The 12,029-nt window shown below is 36.7% G+C and overlaps 1 protein-coding gene across 7 annotated transcripts in view; it reads right to left on the bottom strand.

The window, feature by feature from the left end:
- Window positions 1-12,029, bottom strand: part of PLS1 (plastin 1) — a 105,803-nt gene that overhangs the window by 78,861 nt on the left and 14,913 nt on the right. The window lies entirely within an intron of this gene.

Raw genomic sequence — 12,029 nt, 5'->3', positions numbered from 1 at the left:
CCTCTTTAGTAGTAGCTTGTCTTCAGAACACAAGAGCTCTCCCCTTCCTCCATATAGTAAGCAACCTGGAGGCAACTGTCCAGCAAGTCTGCTTGGATGGGTGGGTAGAAGTTCAAAATCTGGGAGGAAAAGTATAAGACCATTTGGCCATGTAGGCCTATGCTGCAATCCTGGTTCAGTTCCACCAAGAGTAAAGTTGATATTCTGAATTCTATCTAAGTGGCCTCTATTCTTAATCAATCAGTTCAGAAAATAAATAAGAAAATGAATTATTAGCTCCTTCAACCCAAGAGCATCCAGCATGATTGTGGGAATGATAGGGAACATGGCTAGGAATTCCAAAGGTGTGACCTCATTCTGGAAGTACTGTGACCTTGTCTTGTATAAGCCATAATGAAGCTAGATGTCATCAGCTGTGCATAATGAATGTCCTTGCTCTTGAAAAACATGCATTTATCACTCGAGTGGTATAAGTGGAGAGAGATGATATAGGGCCTTCAGGAAATGCAGTTTAGAATAGTTCTCTGGGCCAATCCTCAAAAATTGTCCAGACCAGGTTGGCTGGTTTAATAGCTCCCACTCACCATTCACCACAGCAAAGCAAAGGCCTCTGGCTGTTCCCCTGTGCCTTGGGCACCTCCTGACCACCCCTTCTACCTCCTGCTTTCCATCCTTGGGTCTGGAAGCTTTGCTTCTGTGCCATGTTCTATCCACCTTCCCACGTGCTGTAGATTATGCTTTTGATGGGTTTCAGATGACAACCTGGCTTCAAACCCTGCAGTGTAGCCACTCTTGCCCAACCTCTGCTCAGCCTCGCTCAGATCAGCTTCCAGAGTCCCCAGTAGGGTTCAATGTCCCCAACCTCTCCTTCTTCATGAAGTTAATCTCAATAGCAAAAGGTTTTCCTAAGAAGAGCAGCAAAATTAAAAAATAATCTCATCAGCCAAACAGAAATAGAGTGAAGAGGCTGAAACCCACATCAGGTTTTGCATTCTATAGCCTCTATATTCCTGGGGCCCACATCTCAGGGCTCTTAAAACTTCACCTAAGAGCCTCTCCTAGCTGCCACAGGGACAGAAAGATACCCAGGGGCCAAATCTTGCCAGAATACATGTCTTTTGTGGCTTGCTGTTTTTTAATATTAAAGCTAATATATAAAAAAAAGAGATTAACATAAAATTCTGATTTCTATTTTCACTTTAAAATCAGAAGGCCTGGCAATAGTGAGTCCACATTTCCACATGGTCACTTAGATAGAGTTCACATGGTAATGCCAAGCAAGGCCAGTGACAGTCATGTCCTTCGGATAAAGTGTAAACAAGTTTGCCACCTTCATTCTCACATTCTGCCTTTTCTCCACATAGTGTACATAAATAAACAGTAGTTAACCACAAGCTCTACTTCCTGCTATTGTTAATTCCCTGAGATAGCCCTGAACTCAAATTATAGTATTGTGTGGTGGAAAGAAACACATGTAATTTTTTTCTCTTTTTCTTCTCAGCTGATTGTTGCTTCCATTATTAGTCATGAAACCTCAATTGTAGGAATCTTAAAGAAACGGGTAAGTGTTTAACCTCAAAGTAGCCCAGATTCCTGGAGGGGAGGTGAGAGAGGGTAAAGAAACTCAATATAAAAAGGCAATCTTTCTTTCAACATCTCTCATTCCTTAAAAGATTAGGACTTATGAAAGAAAAAACAGCCTTATCTTGTGTTGTTACAGGACGAAAATTCCATAATCCAAAGTTATCAAATGTAGAATTTTATGGCACACTTGATTTTTTAAAATTATAAGTAAATCAAATAAAAGTTTATTGTTTTTAGAAAGACCTTATTATTCAATAGCCCTTTCATTTGGCAATAAGCTGGATTACAGAAAGTCTTTGAGAATTATTAACTAATTAGGAAATGATCACTATGCAATAAAAGTGTACAAAGGTCTTTTCTTGTCTCATATCATCTATTCGAGTGGCCTGTACAATGAACTGGTTGAAAGTACTGCTCTGCCACCATCAAATGACTACAGTGTCACAGCCAGAGACTGGCTTCAGAGTGGCACAAGTTTGGGTACCTCTTGAATTCCTGGTCTTTGACCATAAGGTTAGATTAGTGAGTCAGTGTCAAGGTAAGAGGTGATTTTCAAAATTCCTCCTTCTCTCTCTCCCTCTTTCCAAGGCCAACACTTAAATGGGAAAATGAAAGGTATCACATCTTACTTCCCTCTCTTCTCAGAGACTTCCTCAGACAAGAGTAGATTCTGTAGTCTTTTCCTTCCTGGTTCAACAGAAAACAGTTCCAAAAGTAAATTAGAGGGGATTTTAAACAGTCCACTAGTAATCTTTCACAAATTGTATTCACTTGATATTTAACCTTTTCTACTGATCCAACTGAAGGAACATGATACCAGGGCTAAGGCTATATCTATAGTGGAACAATTCACTTAAATAACTAACAATGATTTCTTTGCAATATGACTTGCAGGTTACAAATTGCTTTTACATTATATGTCACATGCAACAGAATATTTTGTAAACTCTGTATACAAAGCATCTGTACAATGATTTTTGAACTCAACGTGATGCATCCTTCTATTGTAAATCCAGCCCTGCTCTGATTCTGTGTTAATTCAGGTAGTTCGAAAAAGGAAAATCTCAGTGCACTGTTTATCTCAAGTTAGTGTGAACTGATTATCATCTTTGCTCATGGACAAGATAAATAGTAAAAACTCTTAAAACACTTCACAATGTTTCTTTTTTCAATTACATACTTGCTTCTTAGGAAAAATAATCTTTATTCACAACTTCTATTTTCTTACACTGTAATAAAAAAAACTGTTTAAATGCTTTAATGCCTATATTTCAGTAGCGAGGAAGGTATAATAAATAAATGATTAGGATCCCCGGCTCTGGAGTTAGAGTTCTTGGGACTGAATATAGGCTCTGCTTCTTATTAACTACATCATCTTGGAAGAGTCACTTTCAGTCTTGGTTTCTATAGCCAAAAAATGAAGATGATGAGGATAATATATAAATTTGTGTATTATATATTAAAATTTGTATATTATGCAAAACACATAATTTGCAGAAATGACAATCACCAATACCTGATAGGAGAGTAGTTTATTGAATGAAGACCTGGGTGAAGTTAATTATATTTAAACACTAAATTTGAATAATTAATCATTAAAACAGTTCACTATTTATTTGTGAGAATAAGACAATACAGAGCTGGTTTTAGACCAGGGGTCAGCAAACTCAGCCTGCAGACCAAATCTGGCCCACTACCTACTTGCACATAACCTGAGAACTAAGTATGGTTTTTAAATATATAAATAGTTTAAAAAATTTAAAAGAGTGATAGTTTGTGACACGTAAAAATTATAAGAAATTAAAATTTTAGCACCCATAAATAAAACTTACTGGAACACCACCATGCTTATTCATTTATGGATTGTCTATTGCTGCTTTCATGCTACAAGAGCAGAGTTAGGTAGTTGAAACAGAGACCGTATGACCAACAAAGCCTAAAATACTTATTATCTGGCCCATTACAGAAAAATATTGCCAATCCCTGGTCTAGATGATGTTTCTTTGAGGGCAAAGACTGCTGGGACCTAGCTCAGTGCCTGGGCCAAAATTGTGTTCGGTAAATATTTGATGAATGAAAATGGTATCAGCACAAAGAGCCTGAGGTGGGACTCCTCACATGTGCTAAATGTTATTCTCAAACAACAGAGAGCCTTTTTCAAATAAAGAAAAAAAGAGGGTTGCTCCAGTCTATGCAACTCAATTAGGCTACTAGGGTCTTTGTCATCCTATAATTCTAATGGTGGAATTTTAGGCCACACTGAAGAGAATAGGGAGGGGTAGATCATAAAGACAAACTAAAGAGGAGTTCTACATTTTCCAGTAGTATATTTTGGAGGAGAAAAATTAGTATCACAAAAATACAACTGAAGAGAATTAGTTTGGAAAAGTATTTATGTGTGTGGGGATATATATATAAAGGTTTGCAAAGTATTAAATTGCATGTGTGTGTGTATCCAAATCACAGAAAATATTTAGTAAATGTTAAGTCTCACTATATCCTGTGCTAGTTAGACCACATTCAGAGTATCACGTTCAACCTAGGGAGTCTCATTTGTAAGGGAGTACAGTGACAAGCTCATTTCTAAAGAACTATCAGCACGGTGATGGTTTGAATCTAGGCACCGTTTCAAACAAGGCAAGTTGATGGAACTGCAGAATATTTACCATGGAGATGAATTCTCCATGTGTTAATCTGAATTTAATTAATCAATATATATTTCAGTACACTTTTCTGTCTTTACTAGACTTGTTTTTGTATTTTGTTTTTTGTTTGTTTTATAGACTAACCAGTTATCTTGCTCTGAAGAAGGTGAGACAGAGATATTTACTGTTCACTGAACAGCCATATGTTTTCCCTCACTTCCAGCAGGGTCATGTGATTAGTTCCAGCCAATGGGCTGTGAGTAGAAGTGATATTTTTTGTCCCTCTAGGCCAAACCTTTTCAGTACATCATATTCTTGCTCTCTTTCCTCTGCTAAGACAATTTGGAAGTCCCATGTTAAAATAACAAAATCAGAGCAGCTTATTTCTCTGAGACACTGCCTTGGAGAACAGCCAATGCACACTGATATTTATGTGAACAAGAAATCAATGTAGATTTCAGGATTAATTTGTTACTGCAGCATGGCTTACACTATCCTGACTTATACAGAAACTCTAAGCAGAAAGAACTCTTGCATCAGTCTGTGATCAACCAGTTTGGGCCATTTACAAGGATTAGCTAAACAAGTAGGGAAATTTTCCAAACTTTCCTCAATAGGTATCTGTGCAACATTATTTCTAGTTCATTCACAGATTATTACCACACCCCATTTTATTCAAAGATAAATATTAAAAACTAAATCCTCTATGCCACTCAATTATCAAAAAAAACTTAAGAGCTGAGGAATGCACTCAGTAATGTATATTGAGTGATGTGACTACTGACAAACAGCTAAATTTGTTGTTCATCCACATAGTTCCTTTCTTGCTCTATAATGCTTGGGCTTCATTTTCAGGAGACATATGTGACCATGGAGTTACTACTCCACAGAGAGATGTGATGGCATAGTGCCCTGGACAAAGCTCAGTTTTCCTTTGTTAGCAGTCAACAAGCATACTGTTAATTGGACCAACTGGAGGGGGGCGGGGGCATTGAACACAGAGAGATGCTAGATAAGGACTCAAGCCTATACTCTTCCATACATTTCTGATTCAAAACCACTGGAAACTATGGAGACTGATGGACAGTAGACTTCAACTTCATTGCCCTAGGTTAAATTCTCAGCTCAACTACTGAGAGCTGTGTGAGTCAGGCCAAATGACACAGCCTCTCTGAGCCTCAGTTCCCTCCCATTTCACAAGATATTTATAAAAGTTAGTGGAATTGATATAGGTGAAAGTACTCACTACACATTAGACCCTTGTTACATCAGTGCCATGGAATTCTTCCTAAAGTTAATCTGAATTTTTATTAACTTTATGTTTTATTACAAGTAAAAGAATATTCTCAATTACATTTAAAGCAATGAAAAATACACCTTTGGCTTTACCCTTAGATTAGATGCTATATGATAATAGTCTCAAAAATAATTTCTAGTACTTAATCTGATCATTTCCAATGTGATTAAGTCCTTGTTATGAAAATTTATCTTGAGTTAAATTTCTGGTCATCTGCCAGGGGTAACTAATTCTTTAAATTCTTAAGAATTTCTTAACCACATTTCCGCTGATTTCCAATACTGAGTATGTATTTTTATACTTCAAGTATATTGCTCTGACTTTTTTACACTAAAAACCATGTCACCATAACCTAATCATTAAAAAATTTAAAAAGAAAGAGACAAATTCCAACAGAAGGGCATCCTACAAATGTATGTACTACAATGACCACTACTTCCCCAAACTCTCAAGGTCATCAAAAAAAAATAAGGATAGTCTGAGGACCCTAAAGAGAAATGACAAGCAAATGTAATGTGCTATTATAGATGGGATCCTGGAACAGAAAAAGGACTTTAGGTAAAAACTAAGAAAATATGAATAAACTTTAGTTAAGAATAATATAACAATACTGGCTCATTAATTATTACAGATGTATCATACTAATGGAAGATATATTAATAGGGTAAACTGAGTATCAGTGGGGGGCACATGGGAACCCTCTGGACCATCTGCTTAATTTCTCTGTAAATCTAAAATTGTTCTAAAATATAAAGTTCTAATATATAAAATATACAAAAAGAAATGTCACCACAATGGATATCACTTCACATCCACTAAGACAGCCATATTTAAAAATACAGATAATAACAAGAGCTGATGAGGATGTAGATAAGTTGGAGCCTTCATACATTACTGGAGCCAAGGTAAAATTGTACAGTCACTTTAAAAAACAGTTAGGCAGGAGGTCCTCAAAATGTTAAATGTTGAGCTACCACATGACCCAATAATTCCCTCTGAAATCAACTGGACCACAAATGTTCATAGTAGCATTATTCATAATAGCCAAAAAGTAGAAACAACACAAATGTCCAGCAACTGATGAATGAATAAATAAAATGTGGTAGATTCACATAACAAAATATTATTCAACCATAAAGAGGTATTGATGCTACAACATGAGCTTTGAAAACATTATGCTAAGTGAAATTAGCCAGACACAACATCCATATACATAAAATTTCAAGGACATGCAAATTTATATATAGAGAAAGTAGATTTGTCATTGCCTAGATTGGGTGGGGGAGGAGAGTGCAGCAAGAAATGAGGAGTAAGTACTAATGGATACGGGGTGATGAAAATATTTTAAAACTGACTGAACACTTTAAATGAGTAAATTAAACTTCAATGAAGCTATTACTTAAAAAAAAAATAGCATCATGTGCACCACAAACACTGATGGAACACTACTTAATACTATTCAAGGCAAAGATTTCAACAATGTCTGGTTGATATAAAACCTCTAATTTCCCTGAGAAGTCTTGCTGCTTGACTATGTAATATCCTTAGTATACTAAGGGCATAACATAATAGAGAGAACCTGTGCACAGAGAAGATTTGAATGAGTCATGGTATCCTTTTTAAATTAAAAATGAGCAACACGTATAACATAAGGCCTCCCTAAATTGTGCCTAAAATGTAAAAGTGTTCAAAAAAATATTCCCGATGATATTTAATAATAAACTAACTTGCCAAAATGTATATCATTGTGTACTCTTTCAGTACTCTACCTCAGAATGCAGTCATTTCCTCTGAATTACTAGAAAATTACAATATTTTCAGTTCTCCCATTACTTCCTGCCCTGGTCCTATGTGAAATGTAATCTTAAGATTGCAGAAATACTTCAGTAAAGGCTTACTCTCCCACAACACAATACACATAGCAGAATACATCAGTAAAAATTTAGAAAGTTTAATCTTTTTTATCCTACATATTCCAGATGCTTGTTAACAGGACCTGTAATAATTTTAAAAAACAAACTACTCCATTCAAAATGAAAGAGATGCATTTGTCCCATGTTAATCAAGTCTAATTTCACAAATCAAGAAATGAATTACTGTTGACATTTAAGAAACTGTAAAATTTAAGGAGAATAAAGTAACTTCTGATTCTTGTTTCGTTCAGCTGCAGAAAAAACAGGTATCCAAGCTTCCAGGAGATAGGTGTATGAATACTCATTTCTTTGAGCATTGTAAATTACTCTCCTACTCGCTTCTAATCTGATTTTTTAAAACAATAAAAAAATACTTTGAGAGGAATATAATCTCAATTTATATGCATCAGTTTATTTTAGGGGTGAAATCAGTTTTATACACAAGGATTATCTACGTGTAAAATATTATCATATATTATTTAATTCATTTGTGGAATTAGTTTAGAATGCATATCAATCTATAAAGATCCTTATACTTTGAATTCAAGCTATACAGGTGTCTCTTGCATAAGGCTGGAGTATTTCTCAAGATTTTCTGTCAGTAAAACACAGAACGGGGTTAGTAGTATAAAAATAAGGATCTTAAGTCTACAAGCAAGTAGAAGCTAGAAAGTATTAGGTATGCAGGTGGGGAGAGGATGGGTATAGTTTTATACATTCATTCATTCCTTTTTACCAAGTGTCTACTATGCATCAGGCAATGAGCAAACGAAATGAAAAAGACCTGACCCTGCCTTTAAGAAGCTCACATTCTACGTGGCCACAGATGTGGATACGAGAGCTTATAACAGAATAAATCTTAGCATTAGATTTTGATCTAAAATATGTATGGTATTTTTCATTTTACATATTTTATCTTATTTCATCCATACAAAATAGAACAAACAACGACAACCACCAAGGTCCAGACAGGCTAAGTGACTCGGAAATTCTCCTATCCACTGTACCTCTCATCTGTGGACCTTGGGCAAAGGGGTCAGATCTTGAATCAGTCAACTCTGTCCCACTCACCCACAAAATTGCCTCTTCTATCAGTTGGTTAGCAAATGGCAGCACCAAGGCAACAACTTCTAAATTCAAATCCACCTTTTTTGCTTTTCTCACTACAATGTAGTTCTTAGCACAGGATACTTTTTAGGAGGCACACATGGAAGATTCTCAAAATCTTCAATGAGACACGAATACCTTTCCCATCTGTTGACATCCCCCCAAAATATGAACCACCCTGGCTTTAGTGCCCATTGGTCCTCACACAAGCTCTACTAAAGCAGTAGGTGTCTCTCGGCTTATAGCTAAAGTAATTCCGAAGGGAGACCACAGTGCCATTCACCATTATGTTCGGTATCTTTCAGCACTTTAAGCCAACTAGAGAGTATCTGCTTAGGAGACTATATTTATGTTCTTAGCTTTAACTTTTGAATTCTCTTGCTTTGCAGAAAAAGCCAGAACAAGTACTATAGTAATTCATTTATTTTTGTCTCACTTTTGTAATTTGTCTCTCAGAATTTGAAATTGGTTACTCTTGTATATTTTACATATTTTGAAAGAAGTCTTTAGTGATGGATGAATTTTTGAAAGTCTGTATGATGCCTGAAATACGCATATTAAAATCAGAGCCAGGAAAAAGCATTTTACAGGTCCATCCAAGATAAAATGAACCACTGGTCAATGCACTGTAAGAAATGTGGTTCCTCCCCTTCTGGTGTGTTTAGGGGTTAAGAGGGAACTGAGGGGCTAAGTTCATCACAAGATAAGCCTATGAGTCAACACTACCACAGAATAATACAAATCCCCCAACCAAATCTCAAAATGTTTCAAAATCTTCCCTAAATGTCTTTCCAGTCTCATCTCCATGTACTTCCCAAAATGAACCACAGTATTCCCTAGTGTCTGAACCTGCACTTCCCTGTCACACTGCTGTTCTGAGTTTCAGCTGCCCCTTTGGAATATCTTTCCATATACTCCTCCTGCTGACTACTCTACCTGGTGAGCATTCGTCTATCCTTCAATGTCAAATTCAAATGCCCCCTTCTCCATTATACTCTTTGTGTAAACACATGCACCCGCAGTTCAGAGGGCTTACAAAGATGCATAAAACATCAGAAGATGGTATAAATCATGATCTCTTCAACTCTGCCCTGCCTGCCCCAATTGTTGCAATGGAAAGTGAACCTTCTCAGTTCTATCACTTTGGTTCCTATCCTTACTGCAACACAGCACCAACTTTCCTGTACTGGAGCTATTCATGCATTTTAACTCCCCTATAAGACTATACATTTTCTGAGGGCAGGGAAGGAACTTTCTGCAATTGTGTAAGGTCTACCTCTTAGCTCGAAACTTGCAAATTATTCCAAACATACTGTTGAAAAGTTTAACATTATATCTAGATTAACAAACTAATGTTAATTACATACCCCTTGATCATACTAAACATTCATACTTGGTCTGGGTCACCACCTAACATCATCTAATTGATGTAGGCTGTTCAGCTTTCCATGGGTGGAATAGCCATACTGGCTGAACAGCAGCTATTTTAAAATGAAACACAAGGAAAGAGCTGGTTTCTTGGGAGAACTGGTAAGGTACTGGGTAGGGGCACATAAGGATTTTCTAGAAGGTCACTGAGGGGTATAAGGCAGCAACCATTTGGTAAATGAGACTAAAAAATAAAACAACAACAAAAACCTGAACTGTCAACTTAGTGATAGCAAAGCTTCAAAAGAAAGCAATTTTTTTTCTAGCTCATCTATCTCACATTCCCTATAATCTAGCCCAGTTGTTCCCAGATCATCAACCTCAGCAGGACTGGGAAAACTCGTTGAAATGAAATTCTGTGGCCCCATCCCAAACCTAAAGAATGAGAAACTAAGGAGTTGGAACATAGAAATCCATTTAACGAGTGCTCCAGGTGATTCTTATGTATACTCAGGTTTTAGAACACATCAAAGTACCTGCAATTTCCCTGAACAGGTCAGCTCTTTCCTGTCTCCATGCTTTTGCTCATGTTATCCCTTCCCCTATGGAATACTTTTTCTTCTATTCTCTTGTACTTTCCTTTCAAAGCTCAGCTCAATTCTTGACACCTTCTTCGACACAATGAACAGAATTAACTGCTCTCCATTTGTGCTCCCCGAAAGCTTTATTCTGCCCTCCCCCTCAGGCTCACTCATGTCACAGAGTATGCTGTGTCTGCCCCCTCCAGCTGTCTGAGAACCCAGGCATATAAGGACCATTCATGTCTCACTCACAGCTCTCCATCCAGCCCAGCTCTCTTTTATTCAATCATGTCCCTTTGGTTTTGCAGAGGAAGAAAGAGAATATCCCTCTGGAACAAGCCTCTGATTAACAAAAAGGATGCTGAGAAGCATCAAACTCCTCTCTTCACAGTGTAGATTTAAAAAGTATCCTGTTGAATAAAATCTGAAGTTTGGGAGGCAGTAATTGGAGGCACCTCTGGCAACAGAAACATCACTTAAAGAACTCCACAGCTGAAGTTTAGAATTTGATAACACACTTAGAATTTTATAACAACCAAATATAAATTTCACAGGTTAGTAAAAAAAAGAAAATATGGACTAATTGGAAGAGCACCAGATTTGAGACTAAACTGAAGCTCCATGAGGACAGACACCTGATATCTGTCTTGGCTATCACAATGGTCCCAATGCTGAACCCTGACGTTTTGTCAAATTAGAAGACACAGATGTGAGTTCCATTTCTGTCACTTCTACACCAAGTAACCTCAAATAGGCAAATCACTGTCAAATTCTTGGTCACTTATCAGTGAAAGGCAGCAAAGTCAGAAATTTATTATAACTATAATAAATAACTTACTTCCTTACCTTATAGTTTACTAATTGCTTTCACATTGCAGTGTCTTGTTTAATCATCAAACATGCAGTTAAAGAGAAAGCCTCTTTTCTCGTGGGGTCAAAAACACAATCACAGACTTTGACTTCCTATCCACAGCCCTGATCATAGGCCAACTTATTTCAGCTATCTGAACTTTACATTATCCTGAGAAGTTCATTCTGATTGACCACTAAACATTCAGAGGTTCTCAGAGTAGCTTATTTCACTGACAGTGATCTTGGGTTTAACTTGGGCTATTTGAGAACAAGAAAAGGATTCAAGCAAATTGCTATTAATGTTTTCCAATTAATTCACTTGCATGACAACTTTTGCTAAAAAAACATTATTAGTTTTTGTGAACTGTGTTTCACGGCTGGCATCTCACTGATCTGATAATAGTTAAATTCTGCACGAACTGGGCCATTCTTGGACACATCCCTTGGACCAAAAGAGTATTCCAGTGAACCTAAACCTAAGGAGAGAGTAAGGAAAAGGGAGACTTTACAAGAACAAAATGCTGACCGAGTGTTCAAGTGAAAGAATGTAGGAGTCTTTGAGACTTGATGATTTGTCCTCAAAGGTTATAAATACTAACTTGATATTAAGCTAAACGTTCAATCACATACTAATTTAATATCATCTTTCCATAGAATTATTGATGAATAGCATTAAAATCCT

This window comes from Rousettus aegyptiacus, unplaced genomic scaffold, assembly GCF_014176215.1.
Source record: "Rousettus aegyptiacus isolate mRouAeg1 unplaced genomic scaffold, mRouAeg1.p scaffold_m13_p_4, whole genome shotgun sequence".
Classification (NCBI taxonomy): Eukaryota; Metazoa; Chordata; class Mammalia; order Chiroptera; family Pteropodidae; genus Rousettus; species Rousettus aegyptiacus.
Note: the sequence above shows the minus strand (reverse complement) of the source record. Positions and strands in the feature narration are given on the sequence as shown.